The sequence below is a fragment of the Panthera onca genome, chromosome A3, assembly GCF_046562875.1.
Source record: "Panthera onca isolate mPanOnc1 chromosome A3, mPanOnc1 haplotype 2, whole genome shotgun sequence".
In the NCBI taxonomy this organism is placed as follows: domain Eukaryota; kingdom Metazoa; phylum Chordata; class Mammalia; order Carnivora; family Felidae; genus Panthera; species Panthera onca.
In genome coordinates this window covers 55,222,479-55,249,051 of record NC_138341.1, presented here as the reverse complement: position 1 = coordinate 55,249,051, position 26,573 = coordinate 55,222,479, and the positions used below count along the sequence as shown (strand labels likewise).

Sequence of the window (26,573 nt, the reverse complement as noted above, 5' to 3'; positions counted from 1 at the left end):
ATGCATATCTCTCCAAGAAGTCTGCAGTTTATTTGTGAATGGTAAAGGTGCCTTTCATCTTTCTTCTCCTCCACGGTACTAAGAAGAGTGCTGAGCACACAGTAGGTTCTGTTAAGGACTCACTCAATTGAATCAATTTCATTTTCTTAGACACTCCGCTCTATGATACTGGAGAAGTAAGACTTTTATTTGCCAATGAAGACAATATGGCAACAAAAGAACAAAGAGGTGTGATACTCTTGTTCCAAGGGCCAGTTTTCTTACTTTTTTAAAAAGTTTATTTATTTTGAGAGAGGCTGAACACCAGGAGTGGGGAGAAGCAAAGAGAGAGGGTGAGAGCGAGAATCCCAAGCAGGCTCCAGGCTGTCAGCATAGAGCCCAATGTGGGGCTTGATCTCACGAACCATGAGATCACGACATGAGCTAAAATCAAGAAGAGTCACATGCATAACCGACTGAGCCACCCAGGCGCCCCCAATTTTCTTCTGAATGGATGCATTCTGTCATCAAGAATATCTTGAGACTTTTTGTGGCCTTATTAATACTATCTCGGGCCTCTCTTTGGCACTCACAGACTCCAAATGTGCATAACTATATATTTTCAGAATATTTTCCAATATATGTTTCCTTCTGCCTCATACATGTTTTTCATTTTAATTTCACTGAAAGTGAAAGGGAACACTTTGGAGAAAAGGAGAAGATGGTAAGGAAAAACTCTCTTTTCCCAGGGAGGTCTGCAGAAGAAAGAGCATCGAGATAGGCACTCCTATGTGTATCAGACACTGAATAGACAGCCATGGAGCCCTTGCAGGAGGCAAAGTGAGCCCACAGGCTGTGTGGTGGATGGCCTGATCTGGGAACACTTTGGGGCACTTGACAGTGACTCAAAGTGACCTACAGAAATAGGAAGAGTCAAGAGGAGGCCAGGCAACAGGGAGAAGCCCCTGGACCATATCCAACTATGAAATGCACCACAAATTCATCAGATGCAGGATGCCCAGAGAAAGTAGCCAGCAAACCAGATCTCTGTGGCCATCAGTCAGCATTCACGCAAGGAGACTACCTTCTTCCTAAACCTATGAAGATCTTTCTCCTTTTCTCTGACGCCATCTTGAAAGACGACAAGAGTGGAGGGAGGAATCTGAATAATGACTTAAAGAAAAAATTTACCCTACTGGACTAAGTTTAGAACCAGCCTAAAAATATGGAAACTGGAATTTTTCTGCACATCCCAGTGTAGTTTAATTCTGTGTCCTTGGTATAGATAAAGTCATTGAATAGATAAAGTTAAGCAGAAACAAAGTATGGAGTGTGTATGATAAGGTTATAGGAGGTGAATGATTTTTAAACAATGTTCAAATTCTCTCAAGAATCTATAGTCGCAAAATTTACTTTAATCGAACAGCATTGACCTTAGGCAAAATCCATCTTAGATGTCTTGTTCAAAATAGCACTGGAGCACTTGTGCTAGTCATTAAAGACACTCTGTTAAATAAAACATGCTTGCCAGGCACCTATACCTTAGCATCCTCTTCCCCTCCAGTGTCAGAACTCTACCCATCTGCTTTCAAGAAGGTGCTAGTGTTTGTCACGTATACCTTAGTGTAAATGTAATTAATGTCACCTCTCCATAATTTGTGGATTGTTTGTTGCTATGGTTGTTTATATTTTTATGTCATTCTTAACCATAAAAAGCAAAGTTATGATCTCACTAGTGCAGCTTTCAGGCAACAGTAAACGCCTATGGAGCTAAATACCTTTTCATACCAGGAAGTCTACTTCCCCAAAATTCATTCAACAAATATTAAGTACTGGCTTTGTTGAAGATCCACAATTAAATGCTGGAAAGACAAAGATGTCTCCCTGACATCTCGACTTGGAAGCCCCATCAGTACCTCAAACTGAATATATCTTAAGAAGAGTACGTGATTCCCACCCACCCAAACCTATTCGTTGCATTTTTCTCACCACACTAAATAGCAGAGCCCACTAAGTAGCATGTACCCAATGGGCTTCAATTAGAAACCCTGGTATAATCCAATTCTTCTATTTTAATAACACTGTCCCTCAGAGAAACACACTAATGGATACACACTGAAATACATATCCACATGTGTATTTTTAAATTAATTTAATAAGGAGGCCCTTAGACTGATGTGGTTCCAACGTCGGGCAGCCTATGTAAGCAAACCAATATCTATACCTATAAATGCTTCAAGGTTACAAAATCAAAACCTAAGGACAATCAATCACAAACAGCCAACTAGGCTTTAAGTTTAGCCAATTAATAACTTCCTCACTCCACTTCCACCTTTTCTCTATAAAAGTGTCTGCCTGAGCTCCTGCCAGTAGAACATTTCTAAACACTTCCAGTTTGGTGCAACTAATTCAAATAGATTTCTGCTCAAATAAACTCTTAAAGTTTTAATATGTCTCAGTTTACCTTTTAACAGTACACACACATACATGTCCAAGGAATCATCCCTGTTGGTCTTGTCTCCAGATCAAATCTTGAATCTATAGAGGAGGAAAAATAATTTTCCCTGTACCTTTCTGAGTTCTTGGTTAAGACCCCTTGTGGTAAAAAACAAAAAAAAATTAATAAGACACAAACAAACAAGTTTGTTAACATGTACACCTCATGTATACATGGGAGATATCCAAGAAAAACAAATGAACTCCTGAGAGTGGTGGCCCAAGCCACCACCTTAAATACCATCTTCAGCTAAAGACAAAATGAAAATGGGGTGGGGTGGTCAATTACACAGGAGGCTACCAAAAAAATCACAGTAAACAATGGTATAATTGTTATGCAGATTTTAGTGGGTATCTTCTCCACTGTTAAGACTTTCTTGTGATCTAGTCTTCCTTCTCTTCCTAGTACAGACAGAAAGACACCCTTATAAATAGCGATTTCCTTTACAAATGTAAATTTCCTCTATAGAAGATAACTTCTACTCCATTTTCAGAGCTTCTCTCGTGTCTGCTGTTTCTCAAAAATAATCAGCTGAAAATAATCTTTATGCCAAAGAGGCATATTTGGGGTGGCTTATTCTGCTACACTTCCCGTCTGTGCCCTCCTCTCCACACCCACTGCCACAGCCATCTCTCAACTAGTCCGCTCAGACTGACTCTGGATGGCTTCTGCTGCTTTGCAGTCTCTTCTCAGCACTCAAATCAGCATTCAGGCCACCTTACTCTCCTGGTGAAACCCTTACTGGATTCCCAGGACACCTAAAATAATTTATATCCCACCTCTGCCTCTGTCCTTCTAGGCTCTGCAGCAGCTCCCCTGCTTATCTCCCTGTGGAATCTGCCCTTCCAACCTCCCCAGCCTCCCCTTTAATCCCTTCCCCCATCATCTACACAGTCTCAGGCAGTTCTCAAAAGGGATCCATTCTTTCAACTTCTGGTCCTTTGTCCTCTGCACTTGCTATTCCTTCTGCTTAGAATGTGCTCCTCCTTCCCATGAATGGGTCCTTCCCCTCCTCCAGGTCTCAGTGAAAAAATTTTTGGGGGTTGCCTGGGTGGCTCAGTTGGTTGAGGGACCGACTTCGGCTCAGGTCATGATCTCACGGTTTGTGAGTTCAAGCCCCACATCAGGCTCTGTGCTGACAGCTCAGAGCCTGGAGCCTGCTTCAGATTCTGTGTCTCCCTCTCTCTCTGCCCCTCCACCACTCATGCTCTGTCTCTCTCTGAAATAAACAAATAAACAAAATAAAAATAAACAAAAAAATAAATAAACAAAACAATTTAAAAAAAATTTTTTTAAGTTTATTCACTTTGAGAGAGAGAACCAGCGAGGAGCAGAGAGAGGAGAGAGAATCCCAAGCAGGCTCCACACTGTCAGCACAGAGTCCGACACAGGTCTCCAACCCACAAACTGTGAGATCACAACCCAAGCTGAAACCAAGAGTAGGACACCTAACCAACTGAGCCACTAAGGCACCCCTCTCAGTTTAAATATCATCTCCCAAACACCTTCCCTGACCAGCCTAGCTAAGGTTACTCCTCATTTTTAACTATCACAGCATTCTGTTTATTTCCTTAAACAAAAATTATAGGTTGTTACTAGTTGGGGTTTTTTTTATTGGTAACATAGCATAGTAGTTAAGTGCCTAGACTCTGAAGCCAGATTCTGTGGATTCTAATTCTGGCCCTACCATATACAACCTGTGTGGCCCTGAAAGGGTTGCTTAACCTCTCTGTGCATCCGTTTCCTTATCTCTAAAATGTAAAAAACAATAGGACCTGTCTCAAAGAGTTATTAGAGGATTAAATGAGTCAATGTGCATGAAGCCCTTCAAACAGTGATGGTCTATAAGAACCATGTCTATTTTTAAAACAAAACAAAACAAAAAAAACTATGATGGCAGGAATCCAGTCTTTCTTTATTCAGCACTGTCTGTCCAGGGCTTTGCCTCATGCCTCACACAGAGTATTCCCTCACTAAATACTCTAAATAAACAAATAAAAGAATGGCTGAATGACATGATTTCTGTCCTTGAAATATTTGTGGGAAAGCCCAACAGTTGCAAATTTTAACGTGCAAACAAATCACCTGAGGATCTTGTTAAAATGTAGACTCTGACTCAGTAGGTATGGGGTAAAACCTGAGAGTCTGTATTTCTGACAAATGCTAGGTATTGCGGCTGCTCCTGCTGCTGGTCCACAGTCCACACTTTGAATATCAAAGTTCTAGCTGATTGTTAGCTCATCGAGAACTAACAATCACGTCCTGAAAACTGTCAGAAACAGCCTTCCTATTGCAATACACTTTTAGCTTACAGATGGCCGCTTCATAATAAGGCCATCCGAGAGTTAGAACCTTCTGGAAGTTTGATGGGGTCTCAGTGGGCACTACCCATGATCTCACTCAGGTGTAGGTACACCTGAGTCAATAATCGTCCTACCTTTACTTCTGACCACTTGGGAAGGTCTGGAAAAGGTCTCCTTATATATTTCCCCTTTATCATCACCAGGCCATCTATATATTTCATCTGAAAAGAATCTTTTCTCTTTAGGGCTCTCTTTGGGGCCTTAAAAGGTGTAGTAAATGTGTTCCCTTTACGCTAGCATTTTCTGTAATTTATTCCAGATATTGGCCGTGTATTATTTAACTCTTAAATGCTTTCAGATTTCAAATATGCTTTGTATCAGCACATATAAACAATATATGTTGGCACTGGCATTTTAAGAACAAGAAGTTAAAGTTTCAAAAGCAACACCCTAATTTCTTGGGTGTGATTTCCACCTCCTGCCCATCCTCAGGGCATGGTATGTGTGTGGCTGGAATTATTCAGCACTACTCACCGGTTGCCTCTCAAGGATTTTTTGAATTTAAAATGTGGCCATTGCCTCTACTGTACGGTGTGCTCCAGAAAGGAAGCCCTGCCCTTTTCCAAACTCCCAACTAAAATAACCCCAGGGGCACTTTTGAAAGTGAGCATAATCTTCATGCAATAAGACATTGCACAGCACCATATCTGAAATCTGAAACCTCATTGTATATCTTCTTTAAACAATCACAGCCTGCAATGCCTAATTATCTGCTTCCAAAAGCATTTGGTTAGGCACACAACACATCTCAGTAATGGAAATGGACTCTAGTCTCCTAGAGCCAGTTCATAAAAGCAATGGAGTCGTTTTAATATTGTCAATTCTCTCTCGGCAGTACAGTCGAGTAATGTAGCAGAACTGTCTGATGGCCAAGGTAATGATCAGAAGGGATATAACAGAGAGAGACATCTACTGGCTGATATGGTAGAATTAGCTCATTTATTCAGTTGGAAGAGTTTGGCTGGAGGGCCTCATGGTACTTGTTTCACATTCCAATGTCCCCTCCACAGCAGCACGGCAGTTGGGGCTGTGTAGGATCATGGAGTGAATGTCCACATCCCCCTCACCTTCTCCCTGGAACATGACTGCATCTGTCACTCCAGGAAAACCGCTCTCTCCCACATGTACTTGCAGCCTTTATTATTGAGTACCAATTATTTTAGTATTTGAGGATGCTAACTATAGCTTTCAAAAAAAATAAAGCTGTTAAAATTTCCTACCTTAAAGACTCTTCAGAACTGACAACCAAGCATCCAGCTCAACTAAGCAAGACGATGGGTCTTCCATTCTCAAGTTCTCTAATGCCACAGTGCACTTCTTGAAGTGCTGTGGCATCTCTCACTCACTGACATGCCAAAGTCCTTGTTTTCTCCCAAACGAAATCCCCTCCAAAACACTATGATTCACTATTGTTCTTACTGCTATTGATTAATGTCTGTGTTAATTATTCCCTGTCAACAACCATGCCCCCTGAAAACTTGCTTCCCCTTGCGTATATTCTTCCACTCTAACCTACAATTGAAGTGGACCAGCAAGAATAGAAGGACCATAAAGAAGCTTGATATCTGTCCCACCACACATTATTAGGCATAAAGGGATATAGAGGTACCTCCCCTGCCTGCTCCTGAGTCTCAGGGGCATGCTTTAACATTTACGCAGGCATAATCACAATGGCCATGCTACTCTACAGCAGGCATCACATTCCCCTCCAGGAGGGGAGTTGTTGTTGTTTTTTTCCTCAACAGACGTATTTTAAAATGGCGGCCATTGATCTTACACAGAAGAGGATGCAACATACTCAGAGAAGCTCAGGTATTGTACCCCGCACAGTATTTGCTGAGTATGCTAGTATTGGTTGATAAAGAACCCAGACATAAAGCCTGTACTTTCTGTAAGAGAGTGATAAAATATTCAGACTCAAGAGTTAATATTAATATTGCTTGGAGGCAGGAAGCAGACATCTTTTCCAGAAAATGTAAGACACAGAGAAGGTTCTAGATAGTGTGTGAACTATTCCATTAAGAAGCAGCATCAGTGGGGTGCCTCGGTGGCTCAGTTGGTTGAGCGACCGACTTCGCCCATGGCTCAGGTCATGATTTCACGGTTTGTGAGTTCGAGCCCTGCATCGGGCTCTCTGCTGACAGCTCAGAGCCTGGAGTCTGCTTTGGATTCTGTGTCTCCCTCTCTCTCTGCTCTTCCCCCACTCCTGCTCTGTCTCTCTCTGTCTCAGAAATAAATAAACATGAAAAAAAATTTTTTTAAAAAGAAGCAGCATCAGTTTCTTAACTTTATCTATAAGGAGGGTTCTCAAACTGTGTAGTGTTCTCATTGTAAGATGAGTGCTCTCTCATTACCAATTAATCCTTTCTTGCCTTCATAAAGACTCAGCCGAGACCCCTTGAGCATGGTGCTATAAGACATCACTGCCAGGGACATGACCAGCTATTAGACAATGGCAAGCTGCCCCACTTGTGAACATCCATTCTACTCTCCAAATCCTGAGGATGTTGCCTAGCACACATGAGGTGTGACTCACATGGCAACAGCAAATAGCCTTCCTCCCAAGGTTTACCCAGGCAACCTTGGTTGAAAGCACAGAATGTTCTTGGTAAATACAAGGGGCTTTAAAAATATTAGTGGCAATTGTGGCTGTTGTTATTGAGTCAATGGTTTGGAGCTGTAACTATGTAATTGACAACTTCCCCAAGTCCAATTATGACCACTACAAACCAGACAAAATAAAACTTTTCCCTTAGAAATCTTAATCCCTTTCTTCAAGAATAGTGACTTTCGGGGGCATCTGGGTGGCTCAGTCAGTTAAGTTCTTTCTTCAAGAATAGTGACTTTCGGGGGCATCTGGGTGGCTCAGTCAGTTAAGTGTCTGACTCTAGATTTCAGCTCGGGGCATGATCTCACTGTTCATGAGATCGAGCCCTGCACTGGGTGCTCTGTTGACCCTGCAGAGCATGCTTGGGATTCTCTCTCCCTCTCTCCCTCCCCTGGTCTCTCGCTTTCAAAATAAATAACTAAACTTCAAAAAAAAAAAAAAAAAAGAGTAGTGACTTTCAGGGGCACCTGGGTGGCTCAGTCGGGTAAGTGTCCAAGTTTTGGTTTCGGCTCAGGTCACGATCTCACAGTTCGTGGGTTGGAGCCCCATGTGGGGATCCACACTGACAGTGCGGAGTCTGCTTGGGATTCTCTCTCTCTCTCTCTCTCTCTTTCTCTCTTGCTCTCAAAAACAAACTTTAAAAAAATAAATAAATAATAATAGTGACTTTCAAATGGGCATGATTTTGCTCCCATGGATGTTTAGCAGTGTCTGGAGACATTTTTGTCACAACTGAAGGTGGCAGGGGTGCTACTGGTGTCTACTGTTACCCCGGTAGAGGCCAGGAATGCTGTGAAATATCCTTCAGTGCATGGGACAGCCCCAACACAGACTTATCCTACCCAAAATTTGAGAAATCCTCTCCTTTGAGATTATGGGAAGGAGAGAAAAGGATCTTCTCACCTCATTCTCAACCTGGAACCTCATTATCAGCTTTGTAGGTTAAAGTGGGACAGGATGTAGAAACAGAATCCTAGCCTTCAGATTAGAAGACTGGGAACTTCAATGGCCACTTTGCAATAGTGTAGTCTCCGACAAATCAAAATGATCAATTCCTAATTTCAAATATTGCTACTGTTGTCAAATATAGCCTAGGTTGGTATTCACAAACAGGTTTCCCATAAGTCAAGTGACATCAGAATGCATCTTCCATGTTTGAGAGCGAAAGGGTACTGTTAATAATTATGCTGGGACAACAGGCACAATCTGGATTGTCCTGAACAAACTGGGTCATGTGGCCATCCCACCAGTGAGAAGAGGGCAGCAGAAACAAGCAAAGGAAAATATAATTGTCCTGTGTTTATCTGGTATTCCATCCATTTCAGAAAACACACATGTTTATTAGCCATTCTGGTGATTAACGCCCTCCCCTTTACATAGGAAGGATGAGGATTATTATTACCCTAATTGGAAGGCAAGCAAACTGAGAAACAGACTGGGAAGCCAAGTCCTCATGTGCCCTGGTCTCCTGAGCTCTGCCCAGTGTTCCTCCCTCTGTGATAGTGTCCATCCTCTCCCAGCACCACAGTGATAGGAAGCAAGGAGTCAGGACCCTGTGGTGGTTGATCTGTGGGTCCATGTCTATTTCCTTGATGGGTTTTACAAGCCTGTTCTGTGCATCAAGCATCAGCTATATAAAAGAGCCTGCGAGACCATCTTAATACTAACCAGGAGAGAAGCTGGTTAGCATTAAGCACCCAGAGAGTCCTGAGCCAGGACAGAGAGCCATCTTTTCTTCATTAATGCTCAACTTCCTATAGCATCACTAGATGGCAAATCACATCCATCTTTATGGGCAGTTTAGGGAGAATAAAGGAAGCAAGACACGTACGGGTAATACAGAACATCCCCACACCGACAACTGTCAAGTTTGGTCACCTGATTTAGATGTGGTTTTCTAACCTCACATTCTATTTGTTGCAGAGCCTGATCTCTTAGATCCTGATATAGAGCAATGGATTAGATTTTCCCTCTGTAGTAAGGTAACCTGACTTGATTATTCTCTTGACATGACCTCCCGGCACTGAAGTCTTAGTGCTAGACCATACTCTAACTCCAGTGGCCACATAAAATAACGTCATTCCTGTGTCCTAAAGTAGGGTTGCCAGATAAAATACAGAATGTCCAGTTAAATTTGAAGTTCAGACAAACAACAAATGATATTTTAGTATAACTATATCCCAAATATCAGATGAGATACACTAAAAAATTATTAGTTGTTTGTCTAGAATTCAAATTTAATGAGGTGTCCTGTGTTTTTATTTGCTAAATCTGGCAACTCTATCCTAATTCAAAGGTGCCATGACTTCTTTCACAAAACTATTGTCCTCTGGTCTGGCATCATTTGAAATGTGCTATAATACACATCACCACAGACCTACTTAAAATTAGAGTCTCTCAATCATCCAGAGCCATTAAAAAGAGGTTGTTCAACAAATATAGAGAACAAAGCTGGTGGTCATTGGTATGATATAGGAAATTTCTACTTTCCACTTAAAGATGTTAACTAAGTATTATTTGGCTGACCTGAGGCTCAGGAGTTTGCCTAAGAGAAAAAAAACTGAGCTTGATGAAGAGTCGCAATTTGCAGACTTGTGGCTGGTGGCCAATGGCACCTTTGGGGGTGGCCAAAAGAACTTGAAAAAGTAAATAAATAAAACATCTAGAATAAAAGAGTACAGTCCTGGCTCTTGCTTGGGTGAAAAATCTATGAACAGAGAAACGTTTTGTGTTGTATTTGGTGAGGGAACTATAATGCTATATGTGGCAAATGGCAAGTGTCAGGGGGAAAGGTCTATGTCTACTCTATTTTTTTAAATGTTTATTTATTTTTATTTTGAGAGAGAGAGAGAGACAGACAGAAAGAGTATAAGCAGGGGAGGGCAGAGAGAGGGAGAGAGAGAATCCCAAGCAGACTCTGTACTCTCAGCACAGAGCCCGACGCGGGACTCGATCTCACAAACCATGAGATCATGACTTGGGCTGGAATCAAGAGTCAGACACTCAACTGACTGAGCCACCTGGGTGCCTGCTTTATGTCTACTCTAACTGAAGGATGCAATGAAATCAAATGGGAAGGAGAGGTACCTAAAGATGCTTTTAAAATTTGGGGTTCAAAGTTGTGAGGCAAACTGAAGTCTCCTGCAGTTCCCCCTCATACACCTTTAGCAAATAACTTTCTCATGTCTAAGAGCTTATATATATTTCTAAAGGCCTATAAAAGGCTCATCTGGCTTTTCATACTTTTGAAAACACAAATATTTTTAAATGTTCTCATGTAATTGAATGAAAATCATATGGGGCCATTTTTTTTTTAAGGTCTAAGCTGAAAAACATAGATACCCGGGGTAGTGACCAAACCTCTGGAGTGGAAGAGTAGCCATAATCCAAACAGGAAGAGGAAATGTCTGCTACATGGGGAAATGAGACAAAATTCCATCCGCCTCATGATTAAATGACCCACAACTACCTTTATCAAAGGATTTTTGGGCAACCCTCTTGTAGAACAATGTGGGAGCTGCGCTTTCTTCATTTTGGAAGAACTTGAGACGTATTCAGTGTCTTTTCTGAGCTCTGAGCTCCTCCCCTGGCAGACCTGGCTTCCTCCAGTGTGGAGGCACAGCTGCCGATTACCAGCCCTGGCACCACACCACGTCGGTGACCCCAACCCCTCCATCCTGCCACCACCAGGCCCAGGCTCAGCTGAGGCAGCAGAACACGATGCACGCGGGTCCAGCGATGTGCTCGTCGCTCACCTGTGTACACCAGACACCAACCCCGGCCACAGTCTTTGACCTAAAATTCCCCAACGTGGAACTTGATGGGCCATTTACCTGATCACGTTTAGAATCAAAGTATCCCTTCTTCTTTCAAATACAACCTGAACTGAAATCAGTGCTAAAGCATGAACCGTATCATTTAAATCAAAACCAAATGCAACCATCACACATTCTCTCTCCTGCCTTTAAGCCCAGCTTCTCCAACAGAGAACAGCTGTCCGGAAGCAGCAGTGACTATGACTATTTTATGATTCAGCCCCTTCCACATTTTGCAGGGTAAGGCTTGTGAGTCTGTATTCATGAGAAGTACTCACAACATGGCAAGGCCCTCATACTCACCTGTGATTAATGCTAAGAACCCCCAAAGGTACATCCTTTGATCTAATGACGCTCTTAGAATCATGATATCTGATCTTGGTTCTATTACATGTTAATCTGCCCTGGGTTAAGGGCTCATCCATCTATGCTGGTGCCTGTCCAGAGAAGCAATTGCTGATTTTTTCACTCCCTGCCCCAAATATTCATTCTTCTTTCTATTTGCCTCATAACATAGAAATGAAAGAAGCAAAGAGTGTGTGTCCTCTGGAATCAATTGTAACTACTGCTATTACACAGGTCATTTGGCCCAAATTGAGGCATCCTGCCTGGTTTTTCTATGCCCTGACTTCAAGGCCACAGAAAAAGGGAAGAGTGGCTCCGAAGAAAGCAAAGTGCTCTAGAGGCACTTCCTGGGAGAGGTCACAGATACATCCTGGGGTATTTCAAGGCCAATTTCAGCCCATTGTTACACTACCACACTACCGGAGATAGAAACTTCCAATGCCACTTGCTTATTCAAAATGCCCTCATGTTCCTGGTATGTGGATGCTTCCCACAGCAGGAGGTGACGACTAGCAGGTTAAGTGAGAGGCCCTTGCTGCATACCTGCTTGTCTTTTTAAATAAAGAGCAGCCAGTTGCAGGCTGCCAGTCAGCACATTCCCATTGGTTCCTTTAATGCAGTAAGGCATACCACTGAGGCTTCCTCTCAGCTGACACCCACAAGCCATACTAACCGTGGGTGGATCAATGAAATCTTCTAACCCTCAATTTCCCCTTATGCCAAATGAGGACATTAAACTGCTGTGATCGTTAAACTCCAAGTCTGATTCACTGGGGCTCCTGCCCTACCGTATTGCCTAAAGAACAAAGAATATGTCTCAAGATGGATTTTTTTCTTCTTGAAGACAGAGGCAGTCATGTTTTCATCCAGGCTAGTAGCCTAATATGAGACATTTCTTCTATTAACCCCAAGCCACTTACATCTCAGTTAGACCCTATGGACATTTCACAGCACAGAAATTACTCCAGCAATGGACAGTGAAATCACGAAGCTAACAATGGTGACTTAGCTTCAGCATCGGAGCTTCATAGAGAGAAACTTTTGCTGGTATCATTTGTGTGTGTGTGTTTGATCTCTAAGCTCATATGATAATGAAGACAGAAAGGAGAAAGTGGGAATAACCAGAAATGGCACCACCAAGAGACCGCTGAACTCCAAGCTGTCCTCATGAGGAGCAGTGGTAACAGGGACAGGGTAACACAAGTGAGAGAATTTGGGTATAAGTACTGTTGGAATTTAGCTGAGGGGAAAGGGAACAGACATGTCAGGTGACATTAACTCACTTAAAACTCCACGTTCTCTAGACATATGATGCCCAACAGGGACCTGAATATTCTGAGAAAATAGAACAAGGATACTAATACCTGAAGCACTTTCTGTTTTTGCTATTTTAAGTTCTTTTCTGCAATTTACCACTGAATCTTAAACTGCACAGACTCTGGGTTCTGATACTGTGATTTCAAAAAGTTACTTCCACGGTCTAAAAATTAGTAGATCTTTTAGAATAAACTGGCTTTCCGGAGAAAAAAGCAAAATATCTATTGTAGTCAGATTCAGAAATTATTTATATGGAATAAGACCAATGTTTAGTCTCTGAAATTACAATAAGGAAAAATATGCCTAAAGTTGGGAATGATGTGTTATTTAAATGAGTGGACACCCTAAGTCAATACTTTTCAAACTTTAGGATATGCTATGGACTGAATGTGTACCCCCCCAGAATTCAAATGTTGAAATCCTAATCTCAATATGGTGGTATTTAGAGGCGGGGCCTCCAAATTGGGAGATGGTATTTGCATGATTAGGTTATGAGGGTGGAGCTCCCATGATCCAACTAGTGCCCCTATAAGAAGCAGACAGACTATTTGCTAGCCCTCTTTCTGCCATATGAAGACACAACAAGAAGCTGAGTCGCATCCCTAACCCAACAATGCTGGCACCCTGATCTTAGACTCCCAGCCTCCAGAACTGAGAAATAAATTTCTGTTGTTTATAAGTCACCCAGTCTATGGTATTCTGTCACAGCAGCCTGAACAGACTGCAGTAAGGTACATCGGAGTCCATGAAGGATCTTGTTAAAATGCAGATTCTGATTCAATGGGCCAGGGAGAAGCCAGAGAGCCTCCATTTCTAATAAGTTCCCAGACGATGCTGCTGTCACTGCTTGTACTCAGAATATACTTTGGGTCAAAAAGCCCCTAAGTGACCAATTTTCAAAGAATTTGCAGCCATCTACATCCAGATTAGTCTAAGGGCAATTTGATACCTGATGATTTGAAAGGTACTTCTAGTCCTTGCTGGTCTTCAGTTTCATCAATGATTATTATAAGAAAACACTCCCATTATTATTATTATTATTTAAATATTCTCATTATTGAAGCTTTTTTGTTGTTTTGGATCTGGACCATTAAAGATTTAAGTCTGTGGAGATGAGAAAACGGCAGGACACAAATGTGGAGAAGAACCTTGATTTCCTCCTGCCCTTCCTCTTTCCCTCAAGCTTGACTTCACCTATAGATTTGGAGTTGAGGAACACAGCAGCATCAGACTAGGGGCTAGGGGCAGCGAAGAAAAACTGGACTGCTGTCCTGAGAAATGTGGCTAAAGACCCTTCCACATTAGCCCCTGTGAGAAAAGAATGGAGTCAGTCCCATGATGAGGACAGCAGCCAAGTTTCATCATGTGTACTCAGCTTTTAATGTCACTGCTAGAAAATGGATTGAAGACAGAAAGAGAGCTTGGTCTGTAGGTGACTTGAAGATAAGAGATAATGTAACTCTTACATTTAGAGACCATTGAGTACCAGTTGGTTGCTCTGACTTCTTCAAAAGCCTCCCCCTTTTTTTTCTTTTAAGCTTTGTTCCCTTCTCCTGTCTTCTAATCCACTCAGCAAATATTTGTAACTACTTTGTCCCAGATACTATTCTAGGAGCCGGGATCATAGCAGGGATCAAAATAGATAAAAGTTTTTGAACTTACATTTTAATAGAAGATGCCAGACAAAAAACAAGTACTTAATTTAGAATATGAGAAAGTGAAAAATGTTATGGAAACATGATCATACCAGCACTATTCGCAATAGCCAAAAGGTAAAAGAAACCCCTGTGTCCACTGACAGATGAATGGTTAAACAAAATGTGGCACACACATACAATGGAATATTATTCAGCCTTACCAAGGAAGGGAATTCTGCCACATGGTAAAACATGGATGAACCTTGAGGTCATGATGCTAAGTGAAATAAACCAGTCATAAAAAGACAAATATTACATGATTCCACATATATGAAATACTTAGAATCATTAAATTCATAGAGACAGGAAGTAGAATAGTGGTTGCCAGGCCGGGGGAAGGAGCAAAGGAAGTTGTTAATGCGTATAGTTTGCTTTTGGCAAGATGAAAAAGTTAGGCAGATTGGCTGCAAAATAAGGTGAATATACTCAACACTACTGAACTATACACTTAGAAGTGGTTAAGATGACAAATGTTATGCTACATGTATTTCTGAAAATGCTATGGAGAAAAATTAAGCAGAGAAGTGTCTTCGTTAGGCTTGGGTGGGGAGGTTGCCATTTGAAATAGGGTGGTTAAGAAAGGCCGCATTGATAAGGTGGCTTTGGCGCAAAGACCTGAAGGAGGTGAGAGATTGGGCCACATGAGAGAAAAGACTCCAGGCACAGGAGATGGCAACCGAGATGGCAGGAATGACATTCCATTTGTCCTGTCACCCTCACCGTGGCTGGGTTAGAGCTGCCCTCTGCTTTCATCTCTCCTCAGGTCCACTGCTTGAGCCAGTACTGGAGAATCACCAGCAAAGACCTAACAGGAACAAGCAAGGACTCATTTAGGAGTGCCTAAGCTTTCCTGTTGCTCTGGCAGCTAGTCACTCCTTTTCAAGTTTTTTAATATTTAAGAGCTGAAGGGCAAGCAAAGTGGTGTCCCTTCAGTGAGCCCGAATCAGATTGATAAACTGATGGACCAAGACAAGGAGGGGATGATCAGAGAACATGAGATTCTCAGGTTCTGAGAAAAAGCTATTAATTAGTATAAGGGACCTGGGGGGACCTGGAAGACAGAAGGGCCGATGGGGAAAAGGACCATTCCATTCTGCAGGGATCATATCCTGGCTCCAGCACATTGCAGTCTAAAGGGTACTGGATGATGATAATGACCTAGGCTTCTAGAAAGTCTCAGCAAGGAACGGTGCTCACCCCAAAGGCCTCAGCTGTGCGACAGAGGTGAAGCACATGGCTTCAGACATCTAAAAGGGAGCAGAGAAGAAGGCCATTGGTGAATCCATCTAAGGCTCCCCCTGGGAACTCTTAGAAATAATACAGGGGAGGGGGGTAAAGTCCAGTATAATGTGGTGCTACTCATACTGGGGCCTCTTGTTGATAAAGGCTGGAAATTTTCATTTACTAAAGGCATTCATCTCAAGTTTTGTGTATGCGTTCAAAGATTCTAGGAGTCTGTGATCTAACCAAGCTCTTATCTTCAAATCTGGGTTAGCTTCAGTTTCAGTCAATTCCCTTATCCTGTTTGTGCTTCGATTTCTTCATAAGTAAATTGGGGGCAATAATATCTGCCCCCATGGGGTAGCTGTGAGTGTCAAATAAAATAACAGATGGAAAACTACTTGAAGTGACTACAAGTCCTAGAGCTCAGTCAATAAATAATCATGATTATTATTATAGTCTTTTCATTGTCATTTTATTAACAGAATTTTTCTTCCCCCTCTCCACCCCAGAAAAAAAAATCTGCCAAGAGTCTGAGCAAAACAAGGCTCTAAAGTTAGGTGTGCGATTTATTTGTCTTGGTCCCTTATGAGAAATTTAGTTTTAAGCCCTTTTCAAACATCTGTTGCATTTCAACTCAGTAAGTGCAAATAACAGAGAAATAGTAGCATCTGGGCTAGAAATGAAAAATATCTGCTCCTATTTTAAAAGAGAGAGAGAGAGGGAGGGAGACAGGAGAGAGAGAGGGGAGAGAGGAAGTAAGACTGTTAGATTTCTCATACTGAATACTGAGCACTTATCACTAGAAATCATGTTGTACCTGACATGCAGGAAGCTGCGTGATTAATGTGAATGTGCAGCGGCCATCTGCTCTGGAGTTGGGCTCTGAGTCCCATTGCCCCGCGCTGGGTCAGCACTTTCCTCTTCGGTGCTGAGAAGTGACTTTCTCTGTTCCCCACCCCCCTCTCTTGTGCAGGTCTTCGCTTCTAGGAAAAAAGGAAGAAATGGTCCATGAAGTTTCATTTGCCTTGGAAAGAACAGAAACATCTTCAGAGAAATCACAGGCCACGGCACTGGGGGAGGGCAGTAAAGAAGGGGCCTACAGCCAGCCGAGCCTGCTGCCCGCAAGAAGCAGAGAAGGCCAACCGGGATAAGAGACCCAAGGCCTCAGACCACACCAGAGCAATCTGATCATTTTAGGAGAAGCAAAAGCCCCAGTAGAAAAGAAAAAGATCTCTTAAGTCACACAGGTTTATTTTTTTTCCTCCCCTTTTGAGTGAGTTTCCTGGAGTAGTTTTTGTCTGGCCTGAAGGAAGTCGGCTCACAGCAGAGGGGAGAGCTGGCCAACTCATCACCTCCTGGGGCAGACACAGGCCCCATGAGTTGGATATCAAGACAGGCAGCTATTGTCACAGAGGAAACTGAGCCCAATGCAGTGAGGCCAGAGACAGATGCTGGGATTAGTTTAGGAGCTCAAGGAGCAGCAGTTCGAGGGGATTTGGTCTGACCCCTTAATTTGTAAATGGGCACCCTGAGGCCATAGATGCTGTGGCAGGCTCACCACAGGCACTCAGAGCTGGACCCATGGCTCTTTACATTTCAGCAGGACACATCCAGTTTGTCCCTAGGATGCTCAAGGAGCAACAAAAGGTTTTCCTGACTTGAATCCATCTGCATGCTTAGAGTAACTCCCATATCCATTTGCTCCCCAAAATGGAGTCTGAAGGATACAGGAAACAAATGTCTGTGATTATCATCAACTAGTAACACCTGCTCACAGCCACAGGGGGATGGAGAAGAGACAGAGAAGACGGGGAAGGGCCCATAGGATGTAGGACAGCCAAGAAGAACAAAAGGAAAAGGGAGGAGAACATGGTACAAAGAAAGAGAAGAGGGGCGACTGGGTGGCTCAGTTGGATGAGCGTCCGACTTCGCCTCAGGTCATGATCTCACTGCTCAGGAGTTCGAGCCCCATGTCGGGCTCTGTGCTGACAGCTCAGAGCCTGGAACCTGCTTCTGATACTGTGTCTCCCCCTCTCTCTGCCCCTCCCATGCTCATTCTCTGTCTCTCCCTGTCTCTCAATAATAAATAAATGTTTAAAAAAAAGAGAAGAGGGTGAGGAGAGAGAGATGAGGAAGAGGCAAGGAACGCTCCCAAAGCTTGGACTAGAGAGGAGAGTAAGAACACTGGGGGTGGGAGGGAGTACTATTTGATGAGAAAAGGGGAAGTCAAGGGGAAAACCTAGCCAAACTTAAATTTACAACAGTCAGTGTAAAGGACCAAAGTCTACTCAGTAGCCTTCTGCTGAGAAGCCCTATCAGGTTTGGGGCGGGAGTGGGGAGCAAATGTATTACCTTGAACCCTGACCTCAGTTTTTATCACAAGGGGTATAGAGGTCCCTGGTGAACAAGAGGAACTTCCCCGCCCTGGTTGTGCAGAGCCCTCCTCCCTGGGCATTCTCACCTCGCAGAACCTCCTCTTGGCACAGGACAGGAGGCAAGAGTTTTAAGTTACACACCAGGGGCCAATAGGACTGCACAAAGCTCATATTGTTCCTACTTTAATCATGGTTTTTGCTTCACAAATCCTGCTTTGAAACCATACACTGTGCTGAAGTTTTATGGCGGCTCTTGGAGTAGTTTATGGTTTTATCAGAGATTTTATTTTTCTAAAGTTATCACTGAATTTCCTTTTGCCCCTCCTCAAAATAATTATTGACAAACGTGTGTAAACATAAGCCTGACAAACGTGTGGAAAACGTACAGGTAATGATACCACACCTTAGATTTTCTCCCAAAGTAAATTAAATCAAGCCTTCGGCTTTCCCATTCTCTTATTTTCTTAAGAAAGAAAAAACGAGGGGGGCAGAGAGAGGAAGAGAGAGGAGGGGCAGTAAGAACACCTTTTTTTTTTTAAGTCAGAAAACCAAATTCTCACAATATTTAATGACACTTTTCCCTGTGTGTAGGGACTGAAGACTGAATTATGCCAAGGTGTGACAATTAGAAAAATTCTGAGTCAGGGAAAGTTTACCTTAGCCTGATTTTATGCCTTCAATACGTGCTTATATTCTAAGACCTGCATTTAGAATGGGGATTTGAGATATTAGAGAAGAAGTCAGGGAAGCCAAAAAGACACATTTTCTCTAAACCATATAAACAGCACTGCTTTAACTCACAAAGGTATTCATGTGAAATTCAGCAAGGACTTATGTGCCACTGCACGGCTGTCACTGTGGTAGGTTATGGACTGTGAGAGAGAAGGGTCAGCCTAAAGGCTTTGCACACCCCTGATCCATCTCAACCACCCTCCACATCACCTTCATCTCTCCCCTGGACGAGGGCAAGAGCGTCCCCCGACTGCTTTCTCTGTTTCCTCTCTTGCTTCCCTACAGTCCATTCCCACATAAAACTCAGAGTGATCTTTTAAACTACACATCAGAGGACATCACTCCCTTGCTCGAAACCCTCCAGTGCTGCTGCTCCTACTGGGAATAAAAGCTGCACTCCTGACCCTTAATCTGGTTATCCTCCACTCGGGTTCCCACCTCTGCTCCTCTCATGCGCTCTCCCCTCTGCCCATGAGGCAAAGTCACAATGGCCCTTTGGGTTTTCTGTTCCTTTAGCAAACCTAACTTGTTCTACCTTAGAGAAGTGTGCTTCAAATATTTTGGAGATTCTTCTTGTATCTCAAATGACTGGAAAAATTATGCAACGAGCCCAAATTTTCATCCCCAGGACAAGGATGAATACTCCAAGAATCAGGTTCCGAGAAACAATGGTAGAAAAAACCAAGTCATTTCCTGCTTGCCACTTTTCAAGTTCAACTCCTTGAAAGCGCTAATAATTGCATTCGCTGTTTGTGTCTCCCCTTTACTAGAATGGAAGCTACAGGGGTGCAGCGACCTCATGTGTCTGTCCCATAATTCGCCCCATCTCGAACCACGACAGAGACTTAGTGGATACTCCATCAATAGTTCAAAGAGTGAATAAATGAAACCATAAAAAAGGGCACTCACACATCACAGTTTTAAATATGGATTCACAGCTATTCTTTGACTAGGTACAAAAATGAATACAAATTCTAATTGCAAACAAGTTCCTTCTTGCTTAAAAAAATGCAGGAACAAAAATGGTGACATCAAGCCCTCATGAATCTACCAAGAAAAGCTCACCTTCCCCCAAATCTTCTAGCCGAGGCCTTTTGCAGCCTCCAATTGACCACTCAAGGAATGTGTTACTTCAAAAGAGAATACTTGACAAATGGCCTTTTCTTCGTTTGAGGTCATGATTCAGCTTTCTAAGAGACATCCATTCATAGCAAGACAGTGTGGCCAAGCTGAAAGGGTGTTATAGCAGTATTTACAGTGGGGGCTATTGCTGTGTGACTCGGGGAAAAGCTTTTGAGTCCCTGGATCCATATATGCAAAACATGGCAATAAGCTCGCCTTCAACTTCTCTCTTCAGCATTTCTGGGGATATGTTATATTCAGATCAAATCCTATGAGCCTCTTTGGGAAAGAAAAAAGTGATATATGTACAGAATACACTGAATGAGTGAGCCATCTTGCTTTATCTACTAGAAGTTGATAGACTCTTGGATCAGCAAGGTGTCCTCCTCTTCTAAGAATATGACTTGATGATTATTCCTAGCCCACAGAAAGAGAGATTTAAAGTTAGTAAATCTAGAGAGAGAGAGGAGAAAAAGAAAGCAGCTCAATTTAGACTATGACCTTATAGAAATTTAGGGGATAATTCCAGCCAAGAGTCAGGCTGAAATTAAGGATTCAGTTTCCTGTTCTTGCTGAGTCAGCTCTCCATAGTGTGTCCTTGTGGTTTTGCTTGATTTGATACAAATTCTAAAAATATCCGATTTGTTCATATTTTTAAAAAGCACGTAAAAACAGACTGCAATGGTGTCCACATGACCCCCACAACTGGCATTACTTGGACCACTTTTCTCTGTGATTCTATGAAATAGCACAGTTGTCTAACCCTTATTCTCCTTCCACAATAAATCTTAGGTAGATGGTCGTGGCATCCCTTGCCCATTGCCTGACTGATATGCATTCTTCTCTTCTTGCTCGTTTACGAAACTCTGTTTTCAGGCGCAAGATGTCAGCCCCAAGTGAAATACTCCTTTGTCCAGCTTCCTTAGGAGTTCAAGATGGCGATGTGATATGGCTCTGGCTAATAAGATGGAAATAAAAGTCTACTGGGAGCCTCTGGGGTATGTTTGCTTCTCCTGATGTGAAGGGGCAGGTGATGATGGCTCAGTCTTTCCCTTCCTGTCATGTACAGGAGGAAACATGCAGTGGCCACCCGGTAACCACCAGAAACAAGCATGAAGACAAGCACTCTGGTATTATGGGCATAGCAAAAAGATGGAAAATGTTTAAGTCCCTGATGACATCACTGAGCAGTTACATCTACACCAGAAATAGCTACATCTTGTCTTCTTGATATCTGAGAAGAAGAAACACCTACTTGCTTAAGTCGCTGAAATTACCTCCTGCAATACTCATAGCCAAAATCATTACTAAGTGACACAATGACCACATTTGGGTCTAGATATGGAAAAGCATCCTGCATCAACAGGAATGAAGGGTCCTTGAGAAAACCCTTACTTCCAGAAAACAGCATCCCTATATCATCTTTACCATTTAGTCCCTATCCTTCACAGTTCACACGCAGAGATGTGGAACTATTCTAAGATTCTGAATCCTAGGCCTCTGCAGCCTCACTGTTTCCCACCAGCCAATTCCCTCAGCTGTTCCACATCCGCCCTTTACTATTTTCCATCCATTCATCACTTGCATTGTCCAGGTTTACAATTTTCCAAAGTCTGCCCATTTCAATTAGATACCAGGGTCGCAGACATAACCCGGCAGCCCTGACCTGCACGGGGCTAACATCAGAGGCGGCTGGATTCCTGCAGGCTCTATTTCTATATATGCCATCTTCAGGCCAGGACTAGATAATTTCACTCATCTAGAAAATTAAGGTGAATAAGAGAATAGAAAACTGGAATGGCATATGGTCTAGCTTCCTGAATTTGTGTGATTATCCATTATCAAATAGCAGGCACTGAGTTATTAAGTCTATTGACAGATACAATGTAATTTTCTTCAAACAGATAACTGATCCTGGAACTGATAAGGTCTGAATGTGCAGCGCCCACTGCTTCATATTTTGATCATTCTTCACTTTCTTCATTCAGTGGTCTAGGTTATCAAATTACCACTACAAATAGATAAACAGAAGTAAAGCAGCACAGGGTGTCTTAAATTTATACTCAGGGTTCTCATTTTGTTACTCAACATTTTCTGACTCTGAGCAGCACTGCTTTATAGTCTTGGGACCAAGAAAAATTAAAATAAGTAGGAAAAATTACAACATTGAAATGTTAAAAAAAAAAAATCCAGGTCTCAGAAAGGTTTGAAATAAATTGCAAGAAATAGGTGAGATAGGGCTCTAAGCTTAGAGAATGTTAAAGATTTTAAGTTTAGAGGCAACACTGTTCTGGTACTGCTAAAGTGGGTAGCGCTTGCCTTTTCCTTTTATAACCCCTGGCAAAGGGATTTATGCAGGTAATAAATCAACACTGAAATGCAGCTCCAATTACAAAAGCAAAATAAAATCAATGGGACGGTGCCTGACACAAACTGACTGGAGAAGACATTTTGCAAACATTTAAAAAATACCTCTGTGAGGGGTCCCTGGGTGGCTCAAGCGTCAACTCTTGATTTTGGCTCAGGTCATGATTTCACGTACACGAGATCAAGTTCCGCATCCGGCTCCACGCTGAGTGTGGGTCCTGCTTGGGATTCCCTCTCTCCCTCTCTCTGTGCCGCTGTGCTGCCGCTCACACACACACTGGCTCACATGCTCTTTCTCATTTTCTCTCCCTCCCTCTTAAAATAAATAAATAAACATTAAGAAAAATACCTCTCTGAGTATATACACTAGGCACTCAAAATGAAAGGGCACATCTGTTTTCCAGCATTTGGGACTAACCTTCCATACTATGAAACAAAAGAACACAATCCTTCTTGTCCCATAATTTAGCCTTGGGCCCTAACTGAAAATTATTTATCGCTGATCTTTCTCCCCCACTCAGATGATTTTGTCAATGCTCTGAGTTCCAAAGAGTTAACAACAAAAATAAGAGCATCTAGATGTTTGCTTTTAAATGGGTAAATATAACACTCTCCAGGTCCATCCACGTGGCTACAAAAGGCCATATTTCATTCTTTCTCATTGTCAAGTAGTATCCCATTGTGTATATAAACCACAATTTCTTTATCCATTCATCAGTTGATGGACATTTATTTTAAATTTTTTTTAATGTTTATTTATTTTTGTCAGAAAGAGAGAAGCAGAGCATGAGTGGGAGAGGGGCAGAGAGAGAGGGAGACACAGAATCCGAAGCAGGCTCCAGGCTCCGAGCTGTCAGCACAGAGCCCGACGCGGGGCTCAAACCCACAGACCGCGAGATCATGACCTGAGCCGAAGTGGGACGCTCAACTGACTGAGCCACGCAGGCGCCCAGTTGATGGACATTTAGGCTCTTTCCATAATTTTTCTATTGCTGAAAGTGCTGCTATGAACATTGGGGTACAAGTGCCCCTATGCATCAGCATTCCTGTATCCCTTGGGTAAATTCCTAGTCATACAGAGAAAGACAGATACCATATGTTTTCACTCTTATGTGGATCCTGAGAAACTTAACAGAAGACCATGGGGGAGGGGAAGAAGAAAAAAAAAAAGTTAGAGAGGGAGAGAGCCAAACCATAAGAGACTCTTAAAAACTGAGAATAAACTGAGGGTTGATGGGGGGTGGGAGGGTGGGGAGGGTGGGTGATGGGCATTGAGGAGGGCACCTGTTGGGATGAGCACTGGGTGTTGTATGGAAACCAATTTGACAATAAATTTCATATTAAAAAAATAAAAACAAAAACAAAAAAATAAATGGGTAAATATAGTATGTATATCATGATTAAAATACAAATACCAGAGATTACATGAGCCCCCTGGGAGGGAACCCAGGGATTAGCAGTCTAGTTACTCTTCATTCGTGAAGATGGAGGTGAGACCCAATGCCTTCACTGTAGATACTGTAGACTGGGGCTGAATTCTTACTAGAAACCAAAATATTTTAGAAATTCAAACACGTTACCATCTACTCATCAGTAATTCACTATGTACTGAAGTTTCAAATAAATCACTGATTATATCTGACTGTAAGAATATAATTAAATATAAGATTCCATAAGAATCTTAGTAAATGTTGTGATCATGATCTTTGGCATATCGGATATTCAGATTTCACTGCACCTTTAACAGCCACTTACCAGGTATCTTTGCTTTCCCAGCTAGAGGCCTTTGGTATTCGTAGGAGGATTCAGTTGAGTTAAGATTTTTCCTTTTCTAAACCTGTTAGGAAAACCGTCCTACTTCTTTTTGGCTGGTCATTTACAAAGACTAATAGCAGGTAGGCTCTTTGTGTTCCCTGTTGAGTTGAATGTGTTTATTCTATAGCAGCGGAGTTCCACAGCAAATTTTAGTTCTCAAACTTCGGTGTTTTTAGTGGAATGGATTTCTGGAGGATTCTGTTTGTTTCAGCATTTCTCTTCCCTTCTGGAAGGGCCAAAATGCAGATATGAGTGACAGAGTTCAATGAAAGAATAAAATAAAAATATTAATTACCCAGAGCTGCCTGGATCCTAACAGCCATGCTGAATATGTGCGACACTAGGCATCCAAAGAACATCGATATTTATTATGAAGATGTGTGTATTGATTGAGCTGTAAAATGATTCAAAGTAATATATGCCATCCCAATAATTGAACTCCATTCAAAAGAACACCGATGTAGCCACAATGAAAATTGAAAGAGACGATTTTGATTTATTAAATTACTCTATGCAGCCACAAGATATTGAACAAAGAGAGGAAAAGTTACTATGAGTCTATGGTGATCCTGTCTTGCTATCAGAATGAAGACCAGAGGGCCTATTTGTCTCCATGACTCAGAGGTGCATGGTTCTAAGGGTCTGACCCCACATTACTTGGAGGATAAGAGCTCTCTAGAAGTGAGCACTTGGTGGCCCTGAGGCAAACTGTGAGACCACACCTTCTTCTATCAATGGCCTGTCCTCTTATTATATTACCTCTCTCGCAAGACCTTCCCTGGCTGCCCCAAACACTCGCTTCTCACCTCTATGAACTCCTATGTCTGCAAGTGGATACAGGCAGAAGGGGAGATAACAGGGAAGGAATTCACATTTAAGGAAACTCTAATGGGCTTGCTTACTCAAAATCCTCAACTAGCCAGAATCTCTCCTTATATTCTGCTCACATTCAGAAGACAAATCACATACATCTCACAGCACATTCAGGGAAGAGGTGTGGTTAGTTGGCTTGTTTTTAAAGGACTTTAGAGTCTATATTATACTGAGGTCTACACATTTATCTCAGCTTTTACAATCCTCTATATCTTCAATTATTAGTGCAAATTCACAGATTGGGAACTTTGATATTATAAAGGTATCCATTATTAAAGAAATATATAATTATCTTTATAATACCATAATTACTGAGACATGGAAGTAAACAGAAAGATTTTAAACATAGATTAAAAACATATTTTATGCAACCATTAACCAAAAAAATGTTAATTCCCCAACATACCCCAGCTCATTTTTTTTTTAATTGGTATATTCCAGGTTGAATGATGGCCGCTCTCCAAAAGGTATGCCCATCAGGAACCTATAAATGTAATCTTACTTGGAGAAAGGGGTCTTTGCAGAAGACCTTCAGCTTCTTAAGCTGAAAGTCTTAAGAAGCGATCATCCATCTCAAGATTATCCAAGTGGGCCCTATATTTAATGACAAGTGTGCTTCTAAGAGAAGAAGACACAGAAGAGAAGGCCATATGAAGATGAAAGCAGAGATTGGAGGTAGGCAGCCACAAACTAAGGAACCCCAAAGCCACCAAAAGCTAGAAGAAGCAAAGAAGGATCTTCCTCTAAAGCCTTCAGAGGGAGTATGGCCCTACTGACACCTTGTTTCAGATTTCTGTCCTCCAGAACTGTGAAAGAATACATTTTTGTTGTAAGCCACCAAATTTGTGGCACTCTGTTACAGAAGCCCTAGGAAACTAATACATGGAGTTTCACTATATGTGATTAAATGTCACTCAATAAATGCAATTAAGTATAATTAAAGATGAACATTCTTCAGTAAGTCATTCAACAAACACTATTTTTTTTAATTTTTTTTTTACTTTTTAAAAATTCTTTTAATCTTTATTTATTTTTGAGAGAAAGATGGAGTGTGAGCAGGGGAGGAGCAGAGAAAGAGGGAGACACAGAATCCGAAGCAGACTCCAGGCCCTGAGCTGTCAGCACAGAGCCTGATGCAGGGTTCGAACTCACGAACCATGAGATCATGACCTGAGCCAAAGTTGTACGCTCAACTGACTGAGCCACCCAGGTGCCCCTAACAAACACTTATTAAGTGTTACTATGTGCCAGAAACTGTGTAAGACTCTGGAGCTACAGTAAAAATTTTCCAAGATATACTAAAAAACCCTCATTGACCTCACAGTGAAATCTGAAAAGGCAATTTTTTTCCTCAAGACTTTGTAGAACAAGAGAAAAATATCAGAGATTTTTTTTAATTTTTTTTATGTTTGTTATTTTAGAGAGAGAGAGAGAATGCAAGTGG

At 42.0% G+C, this 26,573-nt stretch overlaps 1 protein-coding gene across 12 annotated transcripts in view; it reads right to left on the bottom strand.

Annotated features, from left to right (window-relative positions):
- LOC132695322 (E3 ubiquitin-protein ligase RNF113A) overlaps positions 1–26,573 on the bottom strand; it is a 506,126-nt gene that overhangs the window by 210,051 nt on the left and 269,502 nt on the right. For 6 of the 12 annotated variants that reach the window (XR_013554665.1, XR_013554666.1, XM_081795262.1 and 3 more), the window contains 2 exons: positions 24,197–24,482; positions 16,663–16,828 (listed from right to left, as the gene is read on the bottom strand). The exons of 1 other annotated variant lie outside the window; for it this stretch is intronic. The gene's annotated coding sequence lies outside the window, so the exon portion shown is untranslated. Of the gene's footprint in view, positions 1–15,342; positions 15,427–16,662; positions 16,829–24,196; positions 24,483–26,573 lie in introns of those variants that run through there. 5 more of the 12 variants (XM_081795263.1, XM_081795270.1, XM_081795269.1 and 2 more) reach the window with 2 other exon arrangements.